Here is a 12,954-nt window from a genome sequence, read left to right on the forward strand (position 1 = left end):
TCTTTTAACAGCAAATGAAACTGTAAAAGTGCCTAGTTCAGCTTCACAACTGACAGCTTTCTGTCATTCTTTGCTGTTGGGAAGGAAGGGTAATAGCAATTATGGTTTCTCCATTTAGTTTTCCTGAGCAATTGCATTTCTTAGCTGTAGACACAAAAAATACGTATTGCAAGGTCAGCAACAGTTTATGACTTAGCTAAACTGAAGAGTAAACTGAGATAAGAACCATAAGTAGAAATGAATTTCAGGCAGAAGGGTAGTCTTCACTGAGCTGCAGAAAAGAAATGAGAGCTAAGCAGTGCTGTGTAGCCAAGCTTTGCAGAGGAAGTAAGGCTTTCCTCTGCTTTGAACAGAATAGGCAGAGAATGTACCCTCGCTAACTTCCTCACTTTTAATCCCTGGCTATGTCACAAATTGTTTGACAAAATATTTATTTAAGATATTTTTGTTATATTAAGTGCTAAATAAGCTAGAAATTCTGTATTCAAGGATCTGTGTCAGATTTTCCTGCCATGGTTGTCATCGATGTCTAAACCCCACTGTAAAGAGGAAGAAGAATATGACTGTTCTGACTTTGAAACTTGCTTAAGTGTGTAATGCTCAGAAATTTGAGTTTGTTTAGGTTCTGGCCACGCCATGAACTTGCTGGTTATTCATTTTCTGTGGATCTATTCTGTAAATAAGGAGGGAAATCAGGAATTTTAGTCTGTAAAATAATACTGAAGCATGAGGACAGAAATCAGATTGCCAAGCAACCTCTCACTTGCTATTTCAGAACTTCCATTTTCTGAAGTTGGCTTTTCAAGGCAATGCAATAGATATATATATAAGCAATTTGATAAATAGTTTCACTCATCTCGAGGGGAGGTGTAAGTGCTCTTGCTTTAAGCATTATAGAGGAGATGAATCAGGTCAAGGTGAATTGTTCTTTGGATCAGTATGGGTCTATAATGTTGTCGTGGAGCATGGCTGGAAGTAATATTATGCAGCTTACTAAGAAAATATGCCACGCAGCAGCTTTGTAATCAAATCTGGCCTTCAAACTAGAACGGTACTCCTAGAGCACTTTGTGATCTCAACATAGGGAAAAAAAACCCGTCCTTAGATTCCCAATAGGAATCTCAGCATTAGAGATACCAACTGAAAATCTCTACCTTTTTAAGCACTTTACTGTTGCCTGGTAAAGAATGCTTAATAATGAAAAATGGGTAAGATAGGGTGGTGCTTTCTCCTTTTAACAGATCTCCTTTGTGTTCATAACAGTGATGCCGCACAGTCATTTTGAAGTTGCTGTTGACCAAAGTTTTGGAGTTAGGGTAACATATGAGTGAGAATGGTTTCCCAGTGGTTTTATATATGATTAAAATGGTGTGGGTTTAGTCTCGTGTTCATTGAATGGGTAAAATTCTAAACTGTTATGCGGTTTCCAGTAAACTTGCATCTTCTTTCATATCAACACCTTAATTTCTTAGGGGGAGGGCTGTGGTAATTTTAAGTACACTTGTGATACTTCTAATGTATTTTAGACATTTAACAATAAGACAAAAGATTTTGAAGTGAACGTTGGTCTTGATCCAGTGTTCACTGAAGTTTGCAGATGTATTAATATTATTACTATTATTTTCAGTATTCAACATCCAGAAGTTGCTATTCTAGCTGCTTTGTTTTTAAACTGAAATTCTTCTGTTATCTGTAAGTAACAATTGGAGATGCTCTCTACCTTTCAAACTCAGGTGAAAGAAACATAGCAGTGCTTTTAATATTACTCACATGTAGTTGTTTGTGTAAATGATTTGAAGTTCACGCACGCATAGAACTGAAAATAACTCCTGATTCTTTCCAAACAAAAGACAAATACAACACAAATATATTTGTCATGTTGGTTGACCTGGATATTAATTTCTCATTGCATGAGGGTGGTGTTTGAAAAAATATGCCTATTCAAGAATAAATGAATATACAGCAGGAGCACTGCTGAGTGGGCTATGATTTTTTGGCAGTGGTCATATGTTATCACTAATGGTTACTGACAGAAAAGTCAGTTACTAACATCTGGATATTAGGAACAATGGCTTCCCCAAAAGGGCAGTCAAGCATTGGAACAGGTTGTCCAGGGCAGCGGTGGAATCACCATCCCTGAAAGTGTTCACAAACTGAGTAGACGAGGCCCTCAGTGACATGGTTTAGTGGTGGCCTTGGGAATGCTGGGGAAACGATCGGGCTTGATGATCTTGAAGGTCTTTTCCAACCTAGTTGGTCCTGTGTTTCTATCTTGTGATAATGCAGGGCTGTAAAGGACACTATACTTCTTCTGTATATTCAGTTTGAGTAGCTAGCTCACATCATGATAATCAGTCTTTGGTTATTCAGGAGTAATAGTGTTTATTACAAACCACTTCTGGGGTTCTTAGATTGGTCAGGCAGGTGACTCTTTCGTGAAGATGGAAAGAGGGACCTTTTGTATCCTATCATAGAATAGTGTGGGTTGGAAGGGACCGTAAATCTCATTGAGTTCCAAACCCCTGCTATGGGCAGGAACCCCTTCCACTAGACCATGTTGCTCCTAGCCCTGTCCAGCCAGTGTTTACACTGCCAGGGATGGGGCAGCCACAGCTTCTCTGGGCAACCTGTGTTAGGACTTCACTGCCCTGGAAAGAATTTCTTCCTAATGTCTAATCTTAGTCTCCTCTTTGTCAGTTTAAAGCCATTGCCATATGTCCTATGACATGTCCTTGTCAAAATTCCCTCTCCAGATTTCTTGTAGTGCCCGTATGCTTAGATTACTCTTAAAATCCAATCATGGAACAGCTGTGGTTGTTAAAGATTTCTGAATTTCTTTCTGATGAGTGTTGCCAAACTATTTTCATTATCCTCTTCATTGTAGGCTTTGCTTTTACTGAACCAGCTTTCCAAACTTATAACGTGGTGAAAGGATTATGAAAAAAGCCGTAGGAGCCTGAATATTAGTGCCGTGTCTACTCTACCTAAACCCCACAAATGTCTAAATATAACAGGCTGAGGTTTGAACACTGATGCTGATGTGTTTGCAGTATGTTTTGTGTGCTGTGTCTGTTTTTGTCAGAGGAGCAGATGTAGAATATATTTGTCTGATAGCTGAGATAATGTTGAAGCTGGAACTTTCACAACATCCTTTCCGACAGCAACATTTGCTATAAATGGTGTTGATTTTGTGTTTAGAAAAACTTGTGGATTTGCTTTCCTTTGACTTTCATCTAAATTGGTTTTTTGGAGTTAAAATTGTGTTAAATTTATACAATGAATCTCAATAGGGAGGAGACAAAAGGTTATAAAGTACGGTTTCAAAGGAGTTTTTGGTAGAGTCTTTTCAACACAGTTGCTCAGGAATGCGAGGCAACAGAGAATAAAACAGTAAACTGCAACTTCATATCTGAGAATTCAAATCTGAGAATTCATTAACCTGGTTTAGATTTTGACAGAGTTTTCACTATGAAAATCAGACAAAAGCAGAATTTCTCTCCGTTTCCGCAAAAACTGTTCTTGTCTTCAGTTTTCTCTTAAATTTCAAACTTAGTTTACTCATTCTCAAGGCCTGCCTTAGAAAAGCATCCTTTGTGTTTCTCCTAATAGGGAATTCTTTCATCCTGTGTGTGTTCTAGGTGTCTTGCTTTTTTCCTTCCTTTTTTAAAACAAATTTTGGTTTTAATTACTTCCAAGAATCAAGTGTATTTAACGTTAAAATCCCAGCATGTTCAAATTCTTCCTTATACCTTAAAGATGGTTTGTTGGTGAAACAACCTCTCTGCTCCTTCAGGTACTTTAAACTCAGTAGCCCTGACCTTTTTTCCACACTCAAATAGCCTCAAATGTTTGTTACTATATGAAAAATACTAAATGTACTCTATATATGATTTAATTGTAAATACGGGGGGGGGGGAACCCCAAGCCCCTAAGGAGCCATGCCTTCCTGAACTAGTGTGATGCTGAAAAGTTGGTCTAATGATTTTTTTAAATATTGGGTGCCAACTGTCAACTGATTTCAGTAGCTATAAGTAACGTAAAAGAAAACGGCACTGCAGGAACAAGACTTGTATGAAGAGTGCTAAGAGAATATGCCCCAAACTGAATCTCTTCATCATTGTTTTCTGGCTTTCTGCTTGCCTACTTGATGTTTAGGAAGTGGTTCCCAACTAAATTCACTGTAAAAGCTGTTTTCCAGCTCATTGCTAAATAAAACTAAGTAAAGCCTCAGTTGTGCAGACTTGCGTATATTTAGCGTTACTTCCAGCATTAAATATTTATGGACCAGTGTCAGAAAGTTCAATGTGGAATTTTAAATTGCTGTCTGTTATTCTAAGAAAGTTAATATTTTAAGTTGCAGAATTAATGTTAGAAAAACCAAAACAAAACCCAAACAAAGCTCTACCCTCGCCCCCCAAAAAAGAATAAAACCAGCAGCAAGTATAGACGTGTTTGGAATATAAATGTTTGATTTTTATCAGATGTTACTGAATTGTCTGGTATTTTATGTTAAGCTACTTGATTTCATACTACAAGGTTGCCTAACATATCACTGGGAAATGGGGTTTTGAGTTAAGTAGGCAAAAGGTTTCTCTTAAGTAGGACTTAGTTTATAGTACTCAGAACTGATAGTAGTTGCATGCGGGCTGTGTTAAGCTCCATCTCCCGTATGTCCAGCTTGTTTGTTTTGTTTTTTTCCAGGCAGCATATATGTCTGGATAGCTTTTGGTGTTTTTGTACACCTTCCTGAGAATGCATCATGTATGTTATGTACAAACTGTCCTGAAGTATGAGGTATGAGTCTGACACAGCTTGGTCTACTGGGTGTCCGTACTCATAATACACATAATCAGTGCTCAATTGCTTTGATTCACAGGTTGTGTTGGTTCAGAGGGCTTGCACTGAGCCAAAGCAGAAACAATTTGTGGTTCTACCAAAACTACCAAATATTTTGGTTATAAATCATCATGATCACAGTCTCCCAAACCATGCCACCTCTAACAAACTTGTAGATGCATCACTCCAAAGATTATGGGGATAGCAGTAGCCTTGTGACCATTTTGGGAGCTGCCAAAGGTAATTCTGTTCCTTTCTCTCCTCACCCTGTTGATTATCTGTAACTTAACTTTCAGTTCAGAACATCAGAGTAGGACTGAAGTAGGGAATGTGAGATTAAGCATTAGATGGACACACAGTAAAGAGAAATACAGTGAATAGCAGGTGGTGCTGAGCCAGTTTGGAGCATGCAGTAGAAAGGTGGAAGAATTCAAATTTAGGAGGCTGCAGTGGGACTGTAAGAGATGTATATTTGTAGTTGAGCTTGAAGAGGTAAGATTTGCTCTCCTGGACAAGAAGAGCAGGTGGATGGATTTTTCTGGGGGAGGAACTTTCATCTGGGAAGCTGAAGGATCCCTCCAGAAGAATTGATTCCTCTAGCAGTAATACCACCATGAAGTGAGGCCTGAGCAGATTATATTTGAGAATCTGAAATCCGTAACAGTAGAGTCTAATCCTCTTTCTTTTTGTCTGTACCTAGTATGCAAGGCTTTTCTTTTTGTGATGATAAATGTGTATTTTAAATAAAATTCTGTTCATTTATTTAAACATCTTAAAAATAGCAGTAGCTTTCATCCAGCATTGTAAAAAATTTCCTTTAGTCCTGTAATGTCTAATATTGTTGTCACTTACATATGCAAAATATCCAAACTTTTGTCTTAGTTCACTTCAGTTTGTCACGCCATGCATAATTAATGAATGATTAAGACCTATCTTGCTCTAGTTTCCTCTATAAAGGAAAATTCTCTCATTTAATAGTAGGAGTCTTTTCAGTATGATGCAGTTCTAGATATGGTGTAAAGAACAATACAGTTTTCTGATAACATCTTCTCTGAAATAAGATCTTGGCTATCCTGGGTCTGTTCTGTGGGCTTTATTAGTTTGGGCTTTTTTACATCTAGTACTCCATACTAATAGAACAGACTTGGCTGAAAAGCAGTATTCTAAAGCATTTCAGGACTTGAATTATCCATTTCCTAGGATGAGGAATGTAGCCTTTTTAAACAATGTTTCTATTGTTTTTCACTTCCCTTGTCAAGAGCATTCTGCTTATATGTAAGTGTTGTAAATGATCTGCTAAATGCTGTTCTAATGAAGTCTAAATATGTGCAATTCAAGCATTTACTTCCTCATGTTAGCTGCACTGGGAACAATTGTACAAAATCAAAATAGCTGTTTCTATGAGGAAGTTGGTATTGGTTCTCGGGGAAGTCTGTGTTTTTCTGTGATCCATGCTGACAAATGTTTTAAAGTCAAGGAAAATGGAAGCCTGCAGTGTTTGGCTTTTTCTTCAGCAGTGTAACAAGACTTCATAGTGCAAACCATTAACAGCATTGCAGAGTCTAAAGTAAGTCTTTTGTCTGAAATTGGAAACAAGTTTAGAGAGGTGCTGTTTCTACATGGAATAATGCACCATTGCCAGTCTCTTCCCTGGCCCAGTAAAAGTTTATGAGGCAGACTATAAATTCATCAGTACAGACAGAGATTGTCTTACGGAACCTAACTATGGCTTTGGCATTATCAGAAGATGACAGCAATGGTGGCAAAGTAGATGTGTTGGAGAGTGGGTGTTTTATTCCTGGATATACAGGGAATTACACCTAGTCTAAAAATAATTCTCTGTTATCCACACTGCTGGACAGAAGCAGAGAAGATCAATGTATATGTCGTCGTGAGAACTGATGAGAGAATTAAGATAGAGATTAGAAATTTACACCTTTCAGGCCTCTCTGAAGTCACATAAAGTGGCATGTGCATCTTCCACTAAAGAACTTGACTGATTCTGTTCTGAATGCTATTTCCCCAAAAACTTCATGATGTGACTTTGTGCAAGGAAGAGGAGAGCTCCTCTGTGAAAGGGGAGGATGTTTAGACAACCCATCTCTGCGAGAAAAGCAGTAACATGTTTTCTAGTGATGGTTTTGGATGTCCAAATTGCTTCATTTAAATGTTTTCATTAAAGTTGAACAAAACATAGTGTGAGTTTAAGGAACTGTGGAATGTAGGAAGCTAGTCAGGAGAGGATCAAATCCCCACAAGATTACTGTAACCTTTAAACACATTTCTGTTTCTTGCCCTCTTACATGTTGTAAATAATTTGTGATGCTTTGAGGGTTTGAGATGTTGTAAAGCTGCCATAAAACTCTTATGCTTTGTCTTCAAGGGTTTTTGATCAATGGAAATCATAATCAACTGAACACTGGAAATAAATCTGTTAGAGGTATTAGTGTGATTTACTGAAAAGCTAACTTGATAAGTTGCCTTGCTAACTAAATGTAACTAAGGGTCATGAGTAAAATCTTTGCCAAATTTTAGGTATATATAGGTTTAGTGTAGCCATGACACGTGTTTTTCCATGACTGCTGGTAGGGTGGTAGGTGATCCCGATATTTTATGGCATTATTAAAACGTTTGTGTGCAGGTTTATTAAATAATTTGAATCTAAAAGGTCAGGACTTATGATTATCTTGTTTATTGAAGACTAACAGGTTACTGGCTGCTTTTAATGTTAATTAATATCTGTATCATGTATTAGCTTAAAACAACATTTTGCATTAGTAGACACTTAAGATTCAGCTAGACAAGGTGCTGTTACATCATCTAGGTCATGCTTTAGCTAGGAAGGTTGGACCGGATGATCCTTGACGTCCCTTCCAAACTGGCATTCTAGGATTGTGGTTGATTGTATTTGGTTGTGTGGGAAATGAAGTCCTGACCCAGTGAAGCGCTGTAAGCTGAAATGCTTGTGCTGACCTGACACCCAAACTAATCTTATTGAAGTTGCTTAAAAAGCAGTCAGAATAAAAAAGATCATAGAATCATAGAATCAACTAGGTTGGAAAAGACCTTTAAGATCATCAAGTCCAACCATTACCCCCAGGCTGACAAGTTCACCACTAAACCATGTCACTAAGGACCTCATCAACATGTTTCTTGAACACTTCCAGAGTCTGTGATTCCACCACTTCCCTGGGAAGCCTGTTCCAATGCCTGAGCACCCTTTCAGTGAAGAAATTTTTCCTGAAACTCAAAGTTATGAAAAAGCATCTTAAGAAGCACAAAGTAAATAAATGGCTCCTCCAAAACCTTACAATTAGTTTCACGCAACACAGCAAACACATGCAGTAAAAAGCTTAATAAGATTTTACATTAATTCTATGTTTGACCTTCCCCAGATCTTAAGAGGCCAAAGCCTGAGTCTAAATGGTATACTGTGTTAGTAAGATCAAGCTATGTCTCAATAGGCATTTGGTCATAGAGAGATAAGCAATGTGGACATCACCTCTTGGACTTCCCAGTCCATTTCACCAGCCACTTCAGAGTGGGTAAATTGGGGACAGCCTCTGTAGTAAGTGCACTAACTGGGCCTGAACTTGTGGATTTGGAGCTGTGTCAGGACCTAGTGGGTGTTCTGCCAGTGAATGTTCACATCTCTTTGTTTTTCCTGAGTGACTGCAACTTGCATGTCACTTCTGTGTTTAGTTATATATGTATGTATTGAAGCAACCTGTTCTGGATTCCTCCAGGGTGGCTCTTGGTGCAGGTTAGTGGATTTCTGTTTGATGGAAGAAACAGTGTTTGGAAAGTAGAATAGAACTGCCTAAAGCTGAACAGAAATGGAGCTTTTTCAAAAACAGTGGAAAGTTCTGACTGGAACAGGACATTTTAAGAGGCTATGTTTCTAACTAGAAAATGTTGAAATAACTTGAAATTGTTGAGTGGAATGCCTTAAAACAATATAAAACTTACCATTCTTGTTGGCTAGAACTATTCATTAATGCTTACATAGTTGATGCAGCTACTTCACTTGAGGAAAAAAATCTTCTTTTACAGTAATACTTAAAGATCAGTGGAGTTGCAGTTTTCAAGTAAGAATATAAGCATTATTTTCTGTAATTTTCTAACTTCCTCTAATTTTTTTCTAAGGAACTTGGTGGTTATTTTAGGTTTTGGTACTTGTTGGATTTTTAGGGTTCTGTCTGCCTTCTACTCTGAAAACAGTCTGTACTTCTCAAGAAAACTCAGGCTTGAATTTGAATGCAAATTTGATATCATCAGCTCTCTGCAGCTGTTCTAATTCTGACATCCTCCATCTGCCTTCACAATGACAATGTCTGCGTCTGTACTGCCTTGCCTTGGTATAATACTTCTTTTTGTTTTCATTAATGACTAATCTTGCTTCTTTTTCCCATGCAATCTTCAAGTCACTGATTTTATTTCTTACTTTATCTTTCCACTCTCATAGTTACTTTGCATATGAAATATAAGTAGTCTCCAGACAGATGTGAAGCCTAAATCTCAGTATTTACTATCTATTGCAAGTTGACTTCTAGGAAGTGTCTGGCAAACTTTTGCCTAGACATCTGTGGGTTCAGAGTTTTCTCCTGAGTGACTTGGGACAGCAGAATTGAGGAATAGCAGAATAATAAATATTTCTGTTGCTAAGACAAGCAGAGAAGCTCATGTGTAAGTAACCATTTCGACATTCAAGGGAAGAAAAACAGATAAAATGCAAAGTTGTGCTAACACTGTGATGGAGACATCTTTGTGAAGATGCTGCTTCAATGAGTGACTTCATTACTGCAGATCAGAGGGATTTAGTTCATGTAATGCCAACATAATTTTGAGAAAGTAGTCGCTGGCATAGAGATGAAAGAAAAAAGATGCCATTTCCAGCGAGAAGACAGGTACTAAACTGTATTTTGGGGTTGGAAAATGTGTGTACTTCATCTGGAGAAGCTATATGAAGTAACTATGGAAGTGGAAGGATCCATTTCTCAATTCATGTTTTTGAAAAGGTCATGTTTTGGCATGATGCTTCTTCTGCAGTGTGTGTGCATAGAATGATAACGTGATTTGAAATACAATTTTGCCAAAGAACATTCTGTATTTTATGAGTTATTACATGGCAATTTATAACAGTTCTTATTCATAAATGTGTTTTTAAAATAAGTTTTTGTTGATTGCATGAGCATAATCGGAAAAAAGAACAACCACCAAGAAATAGTAAAAAAGTATAAGGAATGCAAGTAGGGAAAATCTTTCCTTTTACAGAGTCAATGTGACTAGTTCCATGAGCTGTGAAAGGCCTGTATCACTCATATATCAAAGGAGATGTGTATCTTTGATCTCTGCTGTCTGATAGTCTTTTAGGTTCAGATGATTTAACTCATAAAATCATAGAATCATGAATGGTTTGGTTTGGAAGGGACCTTAAATCTCATCCAGTTCCAACCCCCTGCCATGGGCAGGAACCCCTTCCACTAGACCACGTCGCTCCAAGCCCTATCCAACCGGGCCTTGAACACTGCCAGGGAGGGCAGCCGCAGCTTCTCTGGGCACCCTGTGTTAGGGCCTCACTGCCCTGGAAAGAATTTCTTCCTAATGTCTTATCTCTCTCTCCCCTCTGTCAGATTAAAGCCATTCCCCCTTGTCCTGTCCCTACAGGCCCTTGTCAAAAGCCCCTCTCTGAATCTCTGGTCAGCCCCTTTAGGCACTGGAGGTTGCTCGAAGGTCGTCCTTGAGCCTTCTCTTCTCCAGGTTGAGCAAGCCCTGCTCTCTCAGCCTGTCTCCATAGTAGAGGTGCTCCAGCCCTCGAAGCCTCAAAGATCTTCCACCTTTACGGCGTATGTCATCCCTGTAGAAAACAGTGCGCCTATTGGGCATTCTGTGGAAGCTCAGGAAGACTGGAAACTGGCTCAGTTTTTTATGTTCTTTTGCAGCATTATATCACCCTTACAAGATTTACTTAAATGGCTGTGTTTAAAATCTCTACATTAATATGGAACAATAAATAGGACATGGATCCACTTCTGTTTGTTACATGGATAGGTTAAGAAAAAGCTACCTACTACAGGTTCGATGTCATTAAATTAAGGTTAATATTTAGAAGCATTTATTTAAAATACGAGGTAGGAAGAAGCAATCTGTACCGATGAGAAAAGAAATAGCTGGTTTAAGCAGACCATTGAAATACTGCACTTTGACAACTTAGAGACTTTATTAACAACCAGCACATAAGGGCTTGTGAAGTTGTGAGATTTAAAGCTTAGTTCAGGGGATGTGTGGTACTTTACCTTTGTATTAACCTCAGTGACCTACCCAGCCAGCTTGTCTTTAATCCTTCTCCGCTCCCAGCAGTAGGAAAACGTTGGCTGCCCCTTGAATTCATTGATGGTATTTATGGCTATGGCCTTAACCGCTAATGTGTCCTGTAAATTCCCTGCTTGTAAACAGAGTTGTGTGCAGGCGTCTTTGTGCTGTTAGTTTTATAGTTTCAGTTCTGTAAATTAAGTTTTATACCTTGGCCTGCAAAGCTTTTTCTTGTGAGTAGAGTTAATTTTGCTTGCATTCCCCACAAATCTGGCTTAACTTTAGCTTTTTTTACAAGACTATTCCTGTTTACAATAATTTCCATTGATTTAATGTCGTTTACTAGTACTGTCCAAACCTGGAATTGCACTTTTTCCATTTATCAGACTTCATCGTAACACTCAGTGTGTCAAAAGTGAAAAGGAATCACAGAATTCGTGTTCTAATGGTCTTAGGAAAGTTCCAGCCCAGCCTTTGCCACTTGTGTTATGCTCAAAGTACCCTGGCAAAAGAATAAATGTATTTACATATTTATAATACAGGGATTGCTTATAGGAATCACCTTGTTTGTAAACAATATATATTTCAAACAGAGGAACTGAGAAGAGGGCCTGAATCAAATCTTTGAAAACACACACACACGCACGCACACCCCCCGCACAAAATGTTGTGTTGGTAGTGGAGCGTGGATTTCTGCTTGTTGAAGTTCTGTTGTAATTGGTGTGTATCATGTTTTCATTTTCTTGATTTCTGTTTCATTTCAGTGAAACAGAGATGCTAATTTAGAAGAATCATTGGGCTTCTGCATAAAACACTGGAATTCTGCTTTTATAGACTTACCCTAAGTTTTGCTAACTTGTAGTCAAACCCAACTGAGGAGTTCAATTATCTAAACAAAACTTTGAAAGCATTTGAGAGGGGAAGTGATTTTTTCATTTTCCCTTTGGTAGCAAACTATCTAAGTAAATTATTTTATCAGGTCACACTTTTACTCTCATAGATTTCATTCATTCACTCACTCTCATGAACTTCTTCATCAAAACATCTAAGTGGTCTTGCCTGGACTTCTGGTGTTCAACATGAAGCCAAGGACATGCTGCTTGTGTAGTACTTGCAACATCTCTTGGGTTCCCTTTGCTGGCAAACTAGTCTTTGTACTGATTGTTTTTACTTAAGTCAGGAGTTATGGTGGTATGGTACTTCACTCAGATTTTTACTTGCTTAAGTCTCTAGCAATTAAACAATGAGCAGCAGCCCCTGTCTGTTAGTGATTGAAAGATATGTGCGTGTTGTGTCTCTCCTTGTTTGGCTAGGAGGAAAATGACTGGAACGTCTGATACACCATCCTCCTGTTCTCAGATTGGAGTCTTCTGCTGTGAGGGGGCTGTTTGTGTTGTGCTCCTCTTGGAGCACAGGCATTCTTATCTTGACAGAAACAGCTTTTTCTCAGTTTTGTAGCTAGAAATGGTGTAGTTTTCCGGAAACAGTGTTACTTGATAACCAGGCAGGTTGTTCTTTTTAGAATATGCTTTGGGATCAAAGCTGGCTTTTCACAGATGAGTGACAGACACTTTTTATGGGCAGACACCCTGATCCTGTGTTCACAGTATGGGAAACAACGTTTGGTTCTTCAGGAGAATAAAATTTCTTTGCTGCTTTGTCAGGTGAGTATGGTCATCTCCAGTTTATTCTCTGTGAAGGGGACAGCCTTTCCATCTGTCGTGCTGCAGGCATATATTTTTTGCATATATTAGACTGATATAATGGTTCTAGCAAAAGCATGGCTGATGGCCAAGATCATGATGG

The 12,954-nt window shown here is 38.4% G+C and overlaps 1 protein-coding gene across 25 annotated transcripts in view; it reads left to right on the plus strand.

The window, feature by feature from the left end:
- NRXN1 (neurexin 1) overlaps nucleotides 1-12,954 on the plus strand; it is a gene marked incomplete at its 5' end in the record, with an annotated part of 676,782 nt that overhangs the window by 219,436 nt on the left and 444,392 nt on the right. The window lies entirely within an intron of this gene.

This window comes from Psittacula echo, assembly GCF_963264785.1.
Source record: "Psittacula echo genome assembly, chromosome: 4".
Lineage (NCBI taxonomy): Eukaryota > Metazoa > Chordata > Aves > Psittaciformes > Psittacidae > Psittacula > Psittacula echo.